This window comes from Sinohyriopsis cumingii, unplaced genomic scaffold, assembly GCF_028554795.1.
Source record: "Sinohyriopsis cumingii isolate HCF-2022 unplaced genomic scaffold, ASM2855479v2 utg001752l, whole genome shotgun sequence".
Taxonomy (NCBI): domain Eukaryota; kingdom Metazoa; phylum Mollusca; class Bivalvia; order Unionida; family Unionidae; genus Sinohyriopsis; species Sinohyriopsis cumingii.
Genome location: NW_028316044.1, coordinates 1,802,716 through 1,821,625, shown reverse-complemented (window position 1 = coordinate 1,821,625; position 18,910 = coordinate 1,802,716). Strand labels below are relative to the sequence as shown.

Below are 18,910 nucleotides of genomic sequence, written 5' to 3'. Positions count from 1 at the left end.
TAACAAAGGACGCTGATATGTTCGCTTTTAAACTCGGTATTTGACAACAATGACATGCGTCAGCCGGGAATCCGAACCCGGATCGGCTGCTTGGAAGGCAACCATGCTAACCTTTACACACCGACGCGCTGATGATACTCTAATTCTCGTCACTTAGGTAATAGGTCATGCATAACGTTAATCATTCCTGTGTGAGAGATCAGTGAAGTAACAATATTCGCAAATTATCTGTGTTATTTGTTTCAGTTTGAATTTATAGATGTTAGAATGTCTTCAGTGTGTTACACATCTGGATTATTTTATTCCTTTATTCATAGTGTTGTTTGTTTTGCTAGAAGAAATTGTATACAATACCAATCGGGAGAACTGAAACAGAAAAAATATAGAAAAAAAGAAAGATACAAACCATCGCTTTGAAAAGAGATGGAAAAGCGAGGACATTACCATTAACAGAGGGACCTCAGGCAAGATACGTAAACATGTATAATTAGGATCCTATACGGTTGTTGGTTCATGGCAGTTGGACAGTGCAGTTTGTATTAAATGTTTAGTAAATTCAATGAAAGATTATGGTCCATTCATCCAGAATTCATTATCAAATCGACAGGCTCAAGAGACAAAATCTTCAATTTCGTATAATCTTTTGATAATTCGTTTTGATAATTATTTGAAAATAGATGAATAGATGTGGGATTATATGGCTGCTTCTGAGAATATTTAAGTAGGTGTTTGTGTCAATATTCCATTTAACACTGACATTCTTATGACAAAAAATTATACTTGATCTCCATCGCATGATAACAAATTTTTTTGTTGTTGTGTCATTTGATAATGTTTGTTGCGTAGCCCAATCCTACCTGGACCAACAAGATATCTCTTAAAATGATGGTCGCTATTCTCATAATGCGTGTCTAAACATAGTAATAAATTAATGACTCTTTTAATACGGAGAAATGAAATGAAGACATGAGATACATCCATTTCTTTTCGTCTCCATTTGTATTAAATAACTCCATCTCATTACAAGCAGTCTTAAAAACATCGTGTAGTCATCGCTATAGGTCTATTGATATGTAAAATACATTTTAGTTGCCTTGTGCATATCTGTACTGGATTCAGAGTAAAATACTTCAATGACATGAATATGGGTATTATTTTCTTTTTCTATCTGCAAACGTAGCATCAACAAACCATATACATGGTTGCTGAAAAAGGACAACAGGTGGCAGAACGGCGTCGATTCTCTTGCTTGTTCCAATAAATATGTGGACTCTTTATGAAAAAAGTTCTCTGGTTAGTCAAGTGATTGATTCTCTAATAAAAATGGCACTGACAGTTGACTAACTGAATTAATTTAAAGTTGGATAGGTTGGTTGATGCAAAAATTATTTGTTGGATTTGATATTACATGGCTTTATGATTAGCAGACTCCTGATTCAATGTATCGCATTAGTCTTTTTATTTTCAAAAAGGCATGCCTATCAATGAAGAGATGTGGTTTTTTTTGTAAGTCTTGCGGCGAGCTGTCAGGATTTGGACAGTGTGATTTACGTGCGAGACTGAAAAGTTGAAATTCATTGTGATTTAGCCGGTTTGCAATTGTACTTTCTTTTGGACTAATTTGACCAAGCATAATTTTGATTTGGAATGTTTGTTTCTCATACAAAATGAGAGCAAAGACAACATTCAAATAAAAAATATAAGCAAACATTTTGTTTAGTATTAAGTTGAGTTTTTTAATATATAGCTATAAAAATGTATAGATTTCCTATTCAACTGATTTTAAAAGTAGAGTCGGTAGATTGTTTTCTTTTGACATGACATATATTATAATGAACTATCTATTTATGTATATAAACGCTTCAAGGACTGGGCAAATCCGGCCGAAATAGATGCGTCAATCAGTTTCCGAAATTAGTTTTCTTATTTTACCCAGGGGAAAAAGTTCATTGATCGGCAAAGAAAAACATGGACGGTCAGTCGGACGGAAACACATGTATCTGTTTTTCCTTGGGTTTGTTCCCATTGATCTATGTTAGGAAATATTTTCCGTAATGTCATTTTCAAAATATTATTGTCTTTACTATGGCGAGGAAAGTGAAAGTTGTTTGGATTTACCACGAGGTAATTAGTTCCCAGAGAGGCCGCCGTTCGGAGCTTGCCTGAGTAAACATCCAACCCGGTACCCTTTTTTGATACCGAATCAGAAGCTCTTCCAACTAAGCATCGCGGCCATCTTTGGAATTAGCGGAAGATTTATGAACGTCATACATATGCAAAAAAATAATGATGCACAGCGAAGAAAAGTATTGAATCTTGTGACCGAGGGTTGCTCAAAAATCTCCAACAGGAGATATGTTCGCTTTAAGTAGGGCAGTGACAAAAAGCGATGTTTCAGCCAGGAATCGAACCCGGATCGACTGCTTGGAATTGCCATCACTTAGGGGACATGTCATGCATAATGCTTGTCTGTGATGTGTAAGAGACATCCATGTTAGATAGACTGTCTCGTTGTATTCACTACTGACGTTGTTGTTGCAAATTTTGACGCCATTTTCAGCACAAGATAGGCTATACATGGCGGCCAGTATAAATGGTGGAGGAAGAATCCAGGAAAGCCCTGGAAAGAACCACCGACCCACGAGAACCTACCGGCAAGCTTCCTCTCATCCCAACATTGGCCGAACCCGAGACTCGAAACCATGCCGACAGAGGTGAGATGGCAGTGATCCGTAACGGTGAGCGCTTTAGACCACTGGGAAGTTCGGAGGGTGTGGTGTTTGGACCTTCACTACGGACAGTTTCGTGAATGTTATGTAAAGACGAAATACAAAAAATACAACATTAATTAATAGGAGAACGAATCGATGCATTTACTTTAGGAAAAGAAAGTAAACCAAAGCGTATGTGCATGTAATATGAGGAAAGCTTTTCACATATGTGTCAAAATATGTGAAAATTATTCTCGAATATATGGTAATTACTGTAAAGGACTAAGACACATTATGAAGAAGGAACATAGAAATCAGAAGAAAGAAAGAATATATAAAGACGTGTTTCGAAAAGAGATGTAAAAGTGAAAGCAATTGAGGCAGATAAAGCAACAAGTGTTAAAATATATGATCATCATCTGACAGTTGTTGGTTACATGACCGCCGTCCCGAAAGTGGCCTGAGTGAATATCGAACCGGTCACCCTTGGATAACGAATCGGATACTCTACCAACTAAGCTATCGTGCCTGTCTTCGGAATTAGTGCAATGCTTATGGCCGTCCTACATATGAAATCAAAATCATGCACAGTGAAGAGAAGTATTGAAACTTGTGACTGAGGGTTGCTAGATATCCAAAAGAGAAATAAAACAAAGACGCTGATATGTTCTCTTTTATGCTCGTTATAAAAAAATGACATGCGTCAGCCGGGAATCGAACCCGGATCGGCTGCTTGGAAGGCAACCATGCTAACCTTTACACCACCGACGCGCTGGTTATACTCTATTCTCGTCACTTAGGTGACAGGTCATGTATAATGTTTGTCATTACAGTGACTAATTCAACGTGGCATAGTTTGGATTGATCCATTTATCTTTCCCTTGCAAATATTCTCAAAGAGAACAGTCAAATAAAAATATTTGCAAAAATATTTTGATGTCATTTGTGTCAGTTTTAATATATAGATGTTAGAGTGTCTTCATTGTGTGATCCGTCTGGAGTATTTTATTTCTTTATTCATAGTGCTGTTTTGTTTGCTAGAAGAAATTGTATACCATACCAATCGGGAGATCTGAACTAGGAAGAAATAGAGAAAAAGAAAGATACAAACAATCGCTTTGAAAAGAGATGGAAAAGTGAGGACATTACTAGCAACAGGAGAACCTCAAGCAAGAAACATAAACATGTATCGTTTGGATCCTATAAGGTTAATGGTTAATGGCAGGTTGACAGTGCATTTTGTATTAAATGTTTAATAAATTCATTGAAAGGTTATGGTCCAGGCATCCATAATTCATTATCAAATTTATAGCTCAAGAGACAAAATCTTAAATTTTGTAAAATCTTTTGATAATTAGTTTAGATTATTATTTGAAAGTAGATGAATACATGTGGGATTATATGGCTGCTTCTGATAATATTTAAGTAGATATTTGCGTCAATATTTCATTTAACGTTGACATTCTAATGCCAAAAAAATTATACTAGACTCCATAACATTATAACAAAATTTTGGTTTTGTGTGTGATATGATGTTTGTTGCGTAGCCCATCTACCTGGATCAACACGAAATATCTTAAAATGATGCTCGCTATTGTCGTAATGCGTGTCTAATCACAGTACTAAAATAATAATTCTTTTAATACGGAGAAAGGAAATGAAGAGATGAGATACATCCATTTCTTTTTATCTCCATTTGTATTAAATAACACGCTTTGATACCGAATCAGAAACTCTATCAACTAAGTTATCGTGGCTGTCTTCGGAATTAGTGGAAGGTTTATGAACGTCCTACATATGAAAAACAAAATCATGCACAGTGAAGAGAAGTATTGAAACTTGTGACTGAGGGTTGCTAAATATCCGAAAGAGAAGAAAAACAAAGACGCTGATATGTTCGCTTTTAAACTCGGTATTGACAAAATGACATGCGTCAGCCGGGAATCGAACCCGGATCGGCTGCTTGGAAGGCAACCATGCTAACCTTTACACCACCGACGCGCTGATGATACTCTATTCTCGTCACTTAGGTAATAGGTCATGCATAACGTTAATCATTCCTGTGTGAGAGATCAGTGAAGTAACAATATTCGCAAATTATCTGGTGTTATTTGTTTCAGTTTGAATTTATAGATGTTAGAATGTCTTCAGTGTGTTACACATCTGGATTATTTTATTCCTTTATTCATAGTGTTGTTTGTTTTGCTAGAAGAAATTGTATACAATACCAATCGGGAGAACTGAAACAGAAAAAATATAGAAAAAAAGAAAGATACAAACCATCGCTTTGAAAAGAGATGGAAAAGCGAGGACATTACCATTAACAGAGGGACCTCAGGCAAGATACGTAAACATGTATAATTAGGATCCTATACGGTTGTTGGTTCATGGCAGTTGGACAGTGCAGTTTGTATTAAATGTTTAGTAAATTCAATGAAAGATTATGGTCCATTCATCCAGAATTCATTATCAAATCGACAGCTCAAGAGACAAAATCTTCAATTTCGTATAATCTTTTGATAATTCGTTTTGATAATTATTTGAAAATAGATGAATACATGTGGGATTATATGGCTGCTTCTGAGAATATTTAAGTAGGTGTTTGTGTCAATATTCCATTTAACACTGACATTCTTATGACAAAAAATTATACTTGATCTCCATCGCATGATAACAAATTTTTTTGTTGTTGTGTCATTTGATAATGTTTGTTGCGTAGCCCATCTACCTGGACCAACAAGATATCTCTTAAAATGATGGTCGCTATTCTCATAATGCGTGTCTAAACATAGTAATAAATTAATGACTCTTTTAATACGGAGAAATGAAATGAAGACATGAGATACATCCATTTCTTTTCGTCTCCATTTGTATTAAATAACTCCATCTCATTACAAGCAGTCTTAAAAACATCGTGTAGTCATCGCTATAGGTCTATTGATATGTAAAATACATTTTAGTTGCCTTGTGCATATCTGTACTGGATTCAGAGTAAAATACTTCAATGACATGAATATGGGTATTATTTTCTTTTTTCTATCTGCAAACGTAGCATCAACAAACCATATACATGGTTGCTGAAAAAGGACAACAGGTGGCAGAACGGCGTCGATTCTCTTGCTTGTTCCAATAAATATGTGGACTCTTTATGAAAAAAGTTCTCTGGTTAGTCAAGTGATTGATTCTCTAATAAAAATGGCACTGACAGTTGACTAACTGAATTAATTTAAAGTTGGATAGGTTGGTTGATGCAAAAATTATTTGTTGGATTTGATATTACATGGCTTTATGATTAGCAGACTCCTGATCAATGTATCGCATTAGTCTTTTTATTTTCAAAAAGGCATGCCTATCAATGAAGAGATGTGGTTTTTTTGTAAGTCTTGCGGCGAGCTGTCAGGATTTGGACAGTGTGATTTACGTGCGAGACTGAAAAGTTGAAATTCATTGTGATTTAGCCGGTTTGCAATTGTACTTTCTTTTGGACTAATTTGACCAAGCATAATTTTGATTTGGAATGTTTTGTTTCTCATACAAAATGAGAGCAAAGACAACATTCAAATAAAAATATAAGCAAACATTTTGTTTAGTTATTAAGTTGAGTTTTTAATATATAGCTATAAAAATGTATAGATTTCCTATTCAACTGATTTTAAAAGTAGAGTCGGTAGATTGTTTTCTTTTGACATGACATATATTATAATGAACTATCTATTTATGTATATAAACGCTTCAAGGACTGGGCAAATCCGGCCGAAATAGATGCGTCAATCAGTTTCCGAAATTAGTTTTCTTATTTTACCCAGGGGAAAAAGTTCATTGATCGGCAAAGAAAAACATGGACGGTCAGCCGGACGGAAACACATGTATCTGTTTTTCCTTGGGTTTGTTCCCATTGATCTATGTTAGGAAATATTTTCCGTAATGTCATTTTCAAAATATTATTGTCTTTACTATGGCGAGGAAAGTGAAAGTTGTTTGGATTTACCACGAGGTAATTAGTTCCCAGAGAGGCCGCCGTTCGGAGCTTGCCTGAGTAAACATCCAACCCGGTACCCTTTTTGATACCGAATCAGAAGCTCTTCCAACTAAGCATCGCGGCCATCTTTGGAATTAGCGGAAGATTTATGAACGTCATACATATGCAAAAAATAATGATGCACAGCGAAGAAAAGTATTGAATCTTGTGACCGAGGGTTGCTCAAAAATCTCCAACAGGAGATATGTTCGCTTTAAGTAGGGCAGTGACAAAAAGCGATGTTTCAGCCAGGAATCGAACCCGGATCGACTGCTTGGAATTGCCATCACTTAGGGGACATGTCATGCATAATGCTTGTCTGTGATGTGTAAGAGACATCCATGTTAGATAGACTGTCTCGTTGTATTCACTACTGACGTTGTTGTTGCAAATTTTGACGCCATTTTCAGCACAAGATAGGCTATACATGGCGGCCAGTATAAATGGTGGAGGAAGAATCCAGGAAAGCCCTGGAAAGAACCACCGACCCACGAGAACCTACCGGCAAGCTTCCTCTCATCCCAACATTGGCCGAACCCGAGACTCGAAACCATGCCGACAGAGGTGAGATGGCAGTGATCCGTAACGGTGAGCGCTTTAGACCACTGGGAAGTTCGGAGGGTGTGGTGTTTGGACCTTCACTACGGACAGTTTCGTGAATGTTATGTAAAGACGAAATACAAAAAATACAACATTAATTAATAGGAGAACGAATCGATGCATTTACTTTAGGAAAAGAAAGTAAACCAAAGCGTATGTGCATGTAATATGAGGAAAGCTTTTCACATATGTGTCAAAATATGTGAAAATTATTCTCGAATATATGGTAATTACTGTAAAGGACTAAGACACATTATGAAGAAGGAACATAGAAATCAGAAGAAAGAAAGAATATATAAAGACGTGTTTCGAAAAGAGATGTAAAAGTGAAAGCAATTGAGGCAGATAAAGCAACAAGTGTTAAAATATATGATCATCATCTGACAGTTGTTGGTTACATGACCGCCGTCCCGAAAGTGGCCTGAGTGAATATCGAACCGGTCACCCTTGGATAACGAATCGGATACTCTACCAACTAAGCTATCGTGCCTGTCTTCGGAATTAGTGCAATGCTTATGGCCGTCCTACATATGAAATCAAAATCATGCACAGTGAAGAGAAGTATTGAAACTTGTGACTGAGGGTTGCTAGATATCCAAAAGAGAAATAAAACAAAGACGCTGATATGTTCTCTTTTATGCTCGTTATAAAAAAATGACATGCGTCAGCCGGGAATCGAACCCGGATCGGCTGCTTGGAAGGCAACCATGCTAACCTTTACACCACCGACGCGCTGGTTATACTCTATTCTCGTCACTTAGGTGACAGGTCATGTATAATGTTTGTCATTACAGTGACTAATTCAACGTGGCATAGTTTGGATTGATCCATTTATCTTTCCCTTGCAAATATTCTCAAAGAGAACAGTCAAATAAAAATATTTGCAAAAATATTTTGATGTCATTTGTGTCAGTTTTAATATATAGATGTTAGAGTGTCTTCATTGTGTGATCCGTCTGGAGTATTTTATTTCTTTATTCATAGTGCTGTTTTGTTTGCTAGAAGAAATTGTATACCATACCAATCGGGAGATCTGAACTAGGAAGAAATAGAGAAAAAGAAAGATACAAACAATCGCTTTGAAAAGAGATGGAAAAGTGAGGACATTACTAGCAACAGGAGAACCTCAAGCAAGAAACATAAACATGTATCGTTTGGATCCTATAAGGCTGTTGGTTCATGGCAGGTTGACAGTGCATTTTGTATTAAATGTTTAATAAATTCATTGAAAGGTTATGGTCCAGGCATCCATAATTCATTATCAAATTTATAGCTCAAGAGACAAAATCTTAAATTTTGTAAAATCTTTTGATAATTAGTTTAGATTATTATTTGAAAGTAGATGAATACATGTGGGATTATATGGCTGCTTCTGATAATATTTAAGTAGATATTTGCGTCAATATTTCATTTAACGTTGACATTCTAATGCCAAAAAAATTATACTAGACTCCATAACATTATAACAAAATTTTGGTTTTGTGTGTGATATGATGTTTGTTGCGTAGCCCATCTACCTGGATCAACACGAAATATCTTAAAATGATGCTCGCTATTGTCGTAATGCGTGTCTAATCACAGTACTAAAATAATAATTCTTTTAATACGGAGAAAGGAAATGAAGAGATGAGATACATCCATTTCTTTTTATCTCCATTTGTATTAAATAACACGCTTTGATACCGAATCAGAAACTCTATCAACTAAGTTATCGTGGCTGTCTTCGGAATTAGTGGAAGGTTTATGAACGTCCTACATATGAAAAACAAAATCATGCACAGTGAAGAGAAGTATTGAAACTTGTGACTGAGGGTTGCTAAATATCCGAAAGAGAAGAAAAACAAAGACGCTGATATGTTCGCTTTTAAACTCGGTATTGACAAAATGACATGCGTCAGCCGGGAATCGAACCCGGATCGGCTGCTTGGAAGGCAACCATGCTAACCTTTACACCACCGACGCGCTGATGATACTCTATTCTCGTCACTTAGGTAATAGGTCATGCATAACGTTAATCATTCCTGTGTGAGAGATCAGTGAAGTAACAATATTCGCAAATTATCTGGTGTTATTTGTTTCAGTTTGAATTTATAGATGTTAGAATGTCTTCAGTGTGTTACACATCTGGATTATTTTATTCCTTTATTCATAGTGTTGTTTGTTTTGCTAGAAGAAATTGTATACAATACCAATCGGGAGAACTGAAACAGAAAAAATATAGAAAAAAAGAAAGATACAAACCATCGCTTTGAAAAGAGATGGAAAAGCGAGGACATTACCATTAACAGAGGGACCTCAGGCAAGATACGTAAACATGTATAATTAGGATCCTATACGGTTGTTGGTTCATGGCAGTTGGACAGTGCAGTTTGTATTAAATGTTTAGTAAATTCAATGAAAGATTATGGTCCATTCATCCAGAATTCATTATCAAATCGACAGCTCAAGAGACAAAATCTTCAATTTCGTATAATCTTTTGATAATTCGTTTTGATAATTATTTGAAAATAGATGAATAGATGTGGGATTATATGGCTGCTTCTGAGAATATTTAAGTAGGTGTTTGTGTCAATATTCCATTTAACACTGACATTCTTATGACAAAAAATTATACTTGATCTCCATCGCATGATAACAAATTTTTTTGTTGTTGTGTCATTTGATAATGTTTGTTGCGTAGCCCATCTACCTGGACCAACAAGATATCTCTTAAAATGATGGTCGCTATTCTCATAATGCGTGTCTAAACATAGTAATAAATTAATGACTCTTTTAATACGGAGAAATGAAATGAAGACATGAGATACATCCATTTCTTTTCGTCTCCATTTGTATTAAATAACTCCATCTCATTACAAGCAGTCTTAAAAACATCGTGTAGTCATCGCTATAGGTCTATTGATATGTAAAATACATTTTAGTTGCCTTGTGCATATCTGTACTGGATTCAGAGTAAAATACTTCAATGACATGAATATGGGTATTATTTTCTTTTTTCTATCTGCAAACGTAGCATCAACAAACCATATACATGGTTGCTGAAAAAGGACAACAGGTGGCAGAACGGCGTCGATTCTCTTGCTTGTTCCAATAAATATGTGGACTCTTTATGAAAAAAGTTCTCTGGTTAGTCAAGTGATTGATTCTCTAATAAAAATGGCACTGACAGTTGACTAACTGAATTAATTTAAAGTTGGATAGGTTGGTTGATGCAAAAATTATTTGTTGGATTTGATATTACATGGCTTTATGATTAGCAGACTCCTGATCAATGTATCGCATTAGTCTTTTTATTTTCAAAAAGGCATGCCTATCAATGAAGAGATGTGGTTTTTTTGTAAGTCTTGCGGCGAGCTGTCAGGATTTGGACAGTGTGATTTACGTGCGAGACTGAAAAGTTGAAATTCATTGTGATTTAGCCGGTTTGCAATTGTACTTTCTTTTGGACTAATTTGACCAAGCATAATTTTGATTTGGAATGTTTTGTTTCTCATACAAAATGAGAGCAAAGACAACATTCAAATAAAAATATAAGCAAACATTTTGTTTAGTTATTAAGTTGAGTTTTTAATATATAGCTATAAAAATGTATAGATTTCCTATTCAACTGATTTTAAAAGTAGAGTCGGTAGATTGTTTTCTTTTGACATGACATATATTATAATGAACTATCTATTTATGTATATAAACGCTTCAAGGACTGGGCAAATCCGGCCGAAATAGATGCGTCAATCAGTTTCCGAAATTAGTTTTCTTATTTTACCCAGGGGAAAAAGTTCATTGATCGGCAAAGAAAAACATGGACGGTCAGTCGGACGGAAACACATGTATCTGTTTTTCCTTGGGTTTGTTCCCATTGATCTATGTTAGGAAATATTTTCCGTAATGTCATTTTCAAAATATTATTGTCTTTACTATGGCGAGGAAAGTGAAAGTTGTTTGGATTTACCACGAGGTAATTAGTTCCCAGAGAGGCCGCCGTTCGGAGCTTGCCTGAGTAAACATCCAACCCGGTACCCTTTTTGATACCGAATCAGAAGCTCTTCCAACTAAGCATCGCGGCCATCTTTGGAATTAGCGGAAGATTTATGAACGTCATACATATGCAAAAAATAATGATGCACAGCGAAGAAAAGTATTGAATCTTGTGACCGAGGGTTGCTCAAAAATCTCCAACAGGAGATATGTTCGCTTTAAGTAGGGCAGTGACAAAAAGCGATGTTTCAGCCAGGAATCGAACCCGGATCGACTGCTTGGAATTGCCATCACTTAGGGGACATGTCATGCATAATGCTTGTCTGTGATGTGTAAGAGACATCCATGTTAGATAGACTGTCTCGTTGTATTCACTACTGACGTTGTTGTTGCAAATTTTGACGCCATTTTCAGCACAAGATAGGCTATACATGGCGGCCAGTATAAATGGTGGAGGAAGAATCCAGGAAAGCCCTGGAAAGAACCACCGACCCACGAGAACCTACCGGCAAGCTTCCTCTCATCCCAACATTGGCCGAACCCGAGACTCGAAACCATGCCGACAGAGGTGAGATGGCAGTGATCCGTAACGGTGAGCGCTTTAGACCACTGGGAAGTTCGGAGGGTGTGGTGTTTGGACCTTCACTACGGACAGTTTCGTGAATGTTATGTAAAGACGAAATACAAAAAATACAACATTAATTAATAGGAGAACGAATCGATGCATTTACTTTAGGAAAAGAAAGTAAACCAAAGCGTATGTGCATGTAATATGAGGAAAGCTTTTCACATATGTGTCAAAATATGTGAAAATTATTCTCGAATATATGGTAATTACTGTAAAGGACTAAGACACATTATGAAGAAGGAACATAGAAATCAGAAGAAAGAAAGAATATATAAAGACGTGTTTCGAAAAGAGATGTAAAAGTGAAAGCAATTGAGGCAGATAAAGCAACAAGTGTTAAAATATATGATCATCATCTGACAGTTGTTGGTTACATGACCGCCGTCCCGAAAGTGGCCTGAGTGAATATCGAACCGGTCACCCTTGGATAACGAATCGGATACTCTACCAACTAAGCTATCGTGCCTGTCTTCGGAATTAGTGCAATGCTTATGGCCGTCCTACATATGAAATCAAAATCATGCACAGTGAAGAGAAGTATTGAAACTTGTGACTGAGGGTTGCTAGATATCCAAAAGAGAAATAAAACAAAGACGCTGATATGTTCTCTTTTATGCTCGTTATAAAAAAATGACATGCGTCAGCCGGGAATCGAACCCGGATCGGCTGCTTGGAAGGCAACCATGCTAACCTTTACACCACCGACGCGCTGGTTATACTCTATTCTCGTCACTTAGGTGACAGGTCATGTATAATGTTTGTCATTACAGTGACTAATTCAACGTGGCATAGTTTGGATTGATCCATTTATCTTTCCCTTGCAAATATTCTCAAAGAGAACAGTCAAATAAAAATATTTGCAAAAATATTTTGATGTCATTTGTGTCAGTTTTAATATATAGATGTTAGAGTGTCTTCATTGTGTGATCCGTCTGGAGTATTTTATTTCTTTATTCATAGTGCTGTTTTGTTTGCTAGAAGAAATTGTATACCATACCAATCGGGAGATCTGAACTAGGAAGAAATAGAGAAAAAGAAAGATACAAACAATCGCTTTGAAAAGAGATGGAAAAGTGAGGACATTACTAGCAACAGGAGAACCTCAAGCAAGAAACATAAACATGTATCGTTTGGATCCTATAAGGTTAATGGTTAATGGCAGGTTGACAGTGCATTTTGTATTAAATGTTTAATAAATTCATTGAAAGGTTATGGTCCAGGCATCCATAATTCATTATCAAATTTATAGCTCAAGAGACAAAATCTTAAATTTTGTAAAATCTTTTGATAATTAGTTTAGATTATTATTTGAAAGTAGATGAATACATGTGGGATTATATGGCTGCTTCTGATAATATTTAAGTAGATATTTGCGTCAATATTTCATTTAACGTTGACATTCTAATGCCAAAAAAATTATACTAGACTCCATAACATTATAACAAAATTTTGGTTTTGTGTGTGATATGATGTTTGTTGCGTAGCCCATCTACCTGGATCAACACGAAATATCTTAAAATGATGCTCGCTATTGTCGTAATGCGTGTCTAATCACAGTACTAAAATAATAATTCTTTTAATACGGAGAAAGGAAATGAAGAGATGAGATACATCCATTTCTTTTTATCTCCATTTGTATTAAATAACACGCTTTGATACCGAATCAGAAACTCTATCAACTAAGTTATCGTGGCTGTCTTCGGAATTAGTGGAAGGTTTATGAACGTCCTACATATGAAAAACAAAATCATGCACAGTGAAGAGAAGTATTGAAACTTGTGACTGAGGGTTGCTAAATATCCGAAAGAGAAGAAAAACAAAGACGCTGATATGTTCGCTTTTAAACTCGGTATTGACAAAATGACATGCGTCAGCCGGGAATCGAACCCGGATCGGCTGCTTGGAAGGCAACCATGCTAACCTTTACACCACCGACGCGCTGATGATACTCTATTCTCGTCACTTAGGTAATAGGTCATGCATAACGTTAATCATTCCTGTGTGAGAGATCAGTGAAGTAACAATATTCGCAAATTATCTGGTGTTATTTGTTTCAGTTTGAATTTATAGATGTTAGAATGTCTTCAGTGTGTTACACATCTGGATTATTTTATTCCTTTATTCATAGTGTTGTTTGTTTTGCTAGAAGAAATTGTATACAATACCAATCGGGAGAACTGAAACAGAAAAAATATAGAAAAAAAGAAAGATACAAACCATCGCTTTGAAAAGAGATGGAAAAGCGAGGACATTACCATTAACAGAGGGACCTCAGGCAAGATACGTAAACATGTATAATTAGGATCCTATACGGTTGTTGGTTCATGGCAGTTGGACAGTGCAGTTTGTATTAAATGTTTAGTAAATTCAATGAAAGATTATGGTCCATTCATCCAGAATTCATTATCAAATCGACAGCTCAAGAGACAAAATCTTCAATTTCGTATAATCTTTTGATAATTCGTTTTGATAATTATTTGAAAATAGATGAATACATGTGGGATTATATGGCTGCTTCTGAGAATATTTAAGTAGGTGTTTGTGTCAATATTCCATTTAACACTGACATTCTTATGACAAAAAATTATACTTGATCTCCATCGCATGATAACAAATTTTTTTGTTGTTGTGTCATTTGATAATGTTTGTTGCGTAGCCCATCTACCTGGACCAACAAGATATCTCTTAAAATGATGGTCGCTATTCTCATAATGCGTGTCTAAACATAGTAATAAATTAATGACTCTTTTAATACGGAGAAATGAAATGAAGACATGAGATACATCCATTTCTTTTCGTCTCCATTTGTATTAAATAACTCCATCTCATTACAAGCAGTCTTAAAAACATCGTGTAGTCATCGCTATAGGTCTATTGATATGTAAAATACATTTTAGTTGCCTTGTGCATATCTGTACTGGATTCAGAGTAAAATACTTCAATGACATGAATATGGGTATTATTTTCTTTTTTCTATCTGCAAACGTAGCATCAACAAACCATATACATGGTTGCTGAAAAAGGACAACAGGTGGCAGAACGGCGTCGATTCTCTTGCTTGTTCCAATAAATATGTGGACTCTTTATGAAAAAAGTTCTCTGGTTAGTCAAGTGATTGATTCTCTAATAAAAATGGCACTGACAGTTGACTAACTGAATTAATTTAAAGTTGGATAGGTTGGTTGATGCAAAAATTATTTGTTGGATTTGATATTACATGGCTTTATGATTAGCAGACTCCTGATCAATGTATCGCATTAGTCTTTTTATTTTCAAAAAGGCATGCCTATCAATGAAGAGATGTGGTTTTTTTGTAAGTCTTGCGGCGAGCTGTCAGGATTTGGACAGTGTGATTTACGTGCGAGACTGAAAAGTTGAAATTCATTGTGATTTAGCCGGTTTGCAATTGTACTTTCTTTTGGACTAATTTGACCAAGCATAATTTTGATTTGGAATGTTTTGTTTCTCATACAAAATGAGAGCAAAGACAACATTCAAATAAAAATATAAGCAAACATTTTGTTTAGTTATTAAGTTGAGTTTTTAATATATAGCTATAAAAATGTATAGATTTCCTATTCAACTGATTTTAAAAGTAGAGTCGGTAGATTGTTTTCTTTTGACATGACATATATTATAATGAACTATCTATTTATGTATATAAACGCTTCAAGGACTGGGCAAATCCGGCCGAAATAGATGCGTCAATCAGTTTCCGAAATTAGTTTTCTTATTTTACCCAGGGGAAAAAGTTCATTGATCGGCAAAGAAAAACATGGACGGTCAGCCGGACGGAAACACATGTATCTGTTTTTCCTTGGGTTTGTTCCCATTGATCTATGTTAGGAAATATTTTCCGTAATGTCATTTTCAAAATATTATTGTCTTTACTATGGCGAGGAAAGTGAAAGTTGTTTGGATTTACCACGAGGTAATTAGTTCCCAGAGAGGCCGCCGTTCGGAGCTTGCCTGAGTAAACATCCAACCCGGTACCCTTTTTGATACCGAATCAGAAGCTCTTCCAACTAAGCATCGCGGCCATCTTTGGAATTAGCGGAAGATTTATGAACGTCATACATATGCAAAAAATAATGATGCACAGCGAAGAAAAGTATTGAATCTTGTGACCGAGGGTTGCTCAAAAATCTCCAACAGGAGATATGTTCGCTTTAAGTAGGGCAGTGACAAAAAGCGATGTTTCAGCCAGGAATCGAACCCGGATCGACTGCTTGGAATTGCCATCACTTAGGGGACATGTCATGCATAATGCTTGTCTGTGATGTGTAAGAGACATCCATGTTAGATAGACTGTCTCGTTGTATTCACTACTGACGTTGTTGTTGCAAATTTTGACGCCATTTTCAGCACAAGATAGGCTATACATGGCGGCCAGTATAAATGGTGGAGGAAGAATCCAGGAAAGCCCTGGAAAGAACCACCGACCCACGAGAACCTACCGGCAAGCTTCCTCTCATCCCAACATTGGCCGAACCCGAGACTCGAAACCATGCCGACAGAGGTGAGATGGCAGTGATCCGTAACGGTGAGCGCTTTAGACCACTGGGAAGTTCGGAGGGTGTGGTGTTTGGACCTTCACTACGGACAGTTTCGTGAATGTTATGTAAAGACGAAATACAAAAAATACAACATTAATTAATAGGAGAACGAATCGATGCATTTACTTTAGGAAAAGAAAGTAAACCAAAGCGTATGTGCATGTAATATGAGGAAAGCTTTTCACATATGTGTCAAAATATGTGAAAATTATTCTCGAATATATGGTAATTACTGTAAAGGACTAAGACACATTATGAAGAAGGAACATAGAAATCAGAAGAAAGAAAGAATATATAAAGACGTGTTTCGAAAAGAGATGTAAAAGTGAAAGCAATTGAGGCAGATAAAGCAACAAGTGTTAAAATATATGATCATCATCTGACAGTTGTTGGTTACATGACCGCCGTCCCGAAAGTGGCCTGAGTGAATATCGAACCGGTCACCCTTGGATAACGAATCGGATACTCTACCAACTAAGCTATCGTGCCTGTCTTCGGAATTAGTGCAATGCTTATGGCCGTCCTACATATGAAATCAAAATCATGCACAGTGAAGAGAAGTATTGAAACTTGTGACTGAGGGTTGCTAGATATCCAAAAGAGAAATAAAACAAAGACGCTGATATGTTCTCTTTTATGCTCGTTACAAAAAAATGACATGCGTCAGCCGGGAATCGAACCCGGATCGGCTGCTTGGAAGGCAACCATGCTAACCTTTACACCACCGACGCGCTGGTTATACTCTATTCTCGTCACTTAGGTGACAGGTCATGTATAATGTTTGTCATTACAGTGACTAATTCAACGTGGCATAGTTTGGATTGATCCATTTATCTTTCCCTTGCAAATATTCTCAAAGAGAACAGTCAAATAAAAATATTTGCAAAAATATTTTGATGTCATTTGTGTCAGTTTTAATATATAGATGTTAGAGTGTCTTCATTGTGTGATCCGTCTGGAGTATTTTATTTCTTTATTCATAGTGCTGTTTTGTTTGCTAGAAGAAATTGTATACCATACCAATCGGGAGATCTGAACTAGGAAGAAATAGAGAAAAAGAAAGATACAAACAATCGCTTTGAAAAGAGATGGAAAAGTGAGGACATTACTAGCAACAGGAGAACCTCAAGCAAGAAACATAAACATGTATCGTTTGGATCCTATAAGGTTAATGGTTAATGGCAGGTTGACAGTGCATTTTGTATTAAATGTTTAATAAATTCATTGAAAGGTTATGGTCCAGGCATCCATAATTCATTATCAAATTTATAGCTCAAGAGACAAAATCTTAAATTTTGTAAAATCTTTTGATAATTAGTTTAGATTATTATTTGAAAGTAGATGAATACATGTGGGATTATATGGCTGCTTCTGATAATATTTAAGTAGATATTTGCGTCAATATTTCATTTAACGTTGACATTCTAATGCCAAAAAAATTATACTAGACTCCATAACATTATAACAAAATTTTGGTTTTGTGTGTGATATGATGTTTGTTGCGTAGCCCATCTACCTGGATCAACACGAAATATCTTAAAATGATGCTCGCTATTGTCGTAATGCGTGTCTAATCACAGTACTAAAATAATAATTCTTTTAATACGGAGAAAGGAAATGAAGAGATGAGATACATCCATTTCTTTTTATCTCCATTTGTATTAAATAACACGCTTTGATACCGAATCAGAAACTCTATCAACTAAGTTATCGTGGCTGTCTTCGGAATTAGTGGAAGGTTTATGAACGTCCTACATATGAAAAACAAAATCACGCACAGTGAAGAGAAGTATTGAAACTTGTGACTGAGGGTTGCTAAATATCCGAAAGAGAAGAAAAACAAAGACGCTGATATGTTCGCTTTTAAACTCGGTATTGACAAAATGACATGCGTCAGCCGGGAATCGAACCCGGATCGGCTGCTTGGAAGGCAACCATGCTAACCTTTACACCACCGACGCGCTGATGATACTCTATTCTCGTCACTTAGGTAATAGGTCATGCATAACGTTAATCATTCCTGTGTGAGAGATCAGTGAAGTAACAATATTCGCAAATTATCTGGTGTTATTTGTTTCAGTTTGAATTTATAGATGTTAGAATGTCTTCAGTGTGTTACACATCTGGATTATTTTATTCCTTTATTCATAGTGTTGTTTGTTTTGCTAGAAGAAATTGTATACAATACCAATCGGGAGAACTGAAACAGAAAAAATATAGAAAAAAAGAAAGATACAAACCATCGCTTTGAAAAGAGATGGAAAAGCGAGGACATTACCATTAACAGAGGGACCTCAGGCAAGATACGTAAACATGTATAATTAGGATCCTATACGGTTGTTGGTTCATGGCAGTTGGACAGTGCAGTTTGTATTAAATGTTTAGTAAATTCAATGAAAGATTATGGTCCATTCATCCAGAA

General features: G+C 36.0%; 8 non-coding genes across 8 annotated transcripts; all 8 read right to left on the bottom strand.

Moving 5' to 3' along the window:
- Window positions 1–3,410: 3,410 nt before the first annotated feature.
- Trnag-ucc (transfer RNA glycine (anticodon UCC)) lies at window positions 3,411–3,482 on the bottom strand. Its single transcript has one exon. It is a non-coding gene; the product is annotated as a tRNA-Gly (tRNA).
- A 1,158-nt stretch (window positions 3,483–4,640) lies between these two features.
- Trnag-ucc (transfer RNA glycine (anticodon UCC)) lies at window positions 4,641–4,712 on the bottom strand. The gene has a single exon. It is a non-coding gene; the product is annotated as a tRNA-Gly (tRNA).
- Window positions 4,713–7,989: 3,277 nt separating this feature from the next.
- Trnag-ucc (transfer RNA glycine (anticodon UCC)) lies at window positions 7,990–8,061 on the bottom strand. The gene has a single exon. It is a non-coding gene; the product is annotated as a tRNA-Gly (tRNA).
- Window positions 8,062–9,219: 1,158 nt separating this feature from the next.
- Window positions 9,220–9,291, bottom strand: Trnag-ucc (transfer RNA glycine (anticodon UCC)). The gene has a single exon. It is a non-coding gene; the product is annotated as a tRNA-Gly (tRNA).
- A 3,277-nt stretch (window positions 9,292–12,568) lies between these two features.
- Window positions 12,569–12,640, bottom strand: Trnag-ucc (transfer RNA glycine (anticodon UCC)). Its single transcript has one exon. It is a non-coding gene; the product is annotated as a tRNA-Gly (tRNA).
- A 1,158-nt stretch (window positions 12,641–13,798) lies between these two features.
- On the bottom strand, window positions 13,799–13,870 carry Trnag-ucc (transfer RNA glycine (anticodon UCC)). The gene has a single exon. It is a non-coding gene; the product is annotated as a tRNA-Gly (tRNA).
- Window positions 13,871–17,147: 3,277 nt separating this feature from the next.
- On the bottom strand, window positions 17,148–17,219 carry Trnag-ucc (transfer RNA glycine (anticodon UCC)). Its single transcript has one exon. It is a non-coding gene; the product is annotated as a tRNA-Gly (tRNA).
- Window positions 17,220–18,377: 1,158 nt separating this feature from the next.
- Trnag-ucc (transfer RNA glycine (anticodon UCC)) lies at window positions 18,378–18,449 on the bottom strand. The gene has a single exon. It is a non-coding gene; the product is annotated as a tRNA-Gly (tRNA).
- Window positions 18,450–18,910: the final 461 nt, after the last annotated feature.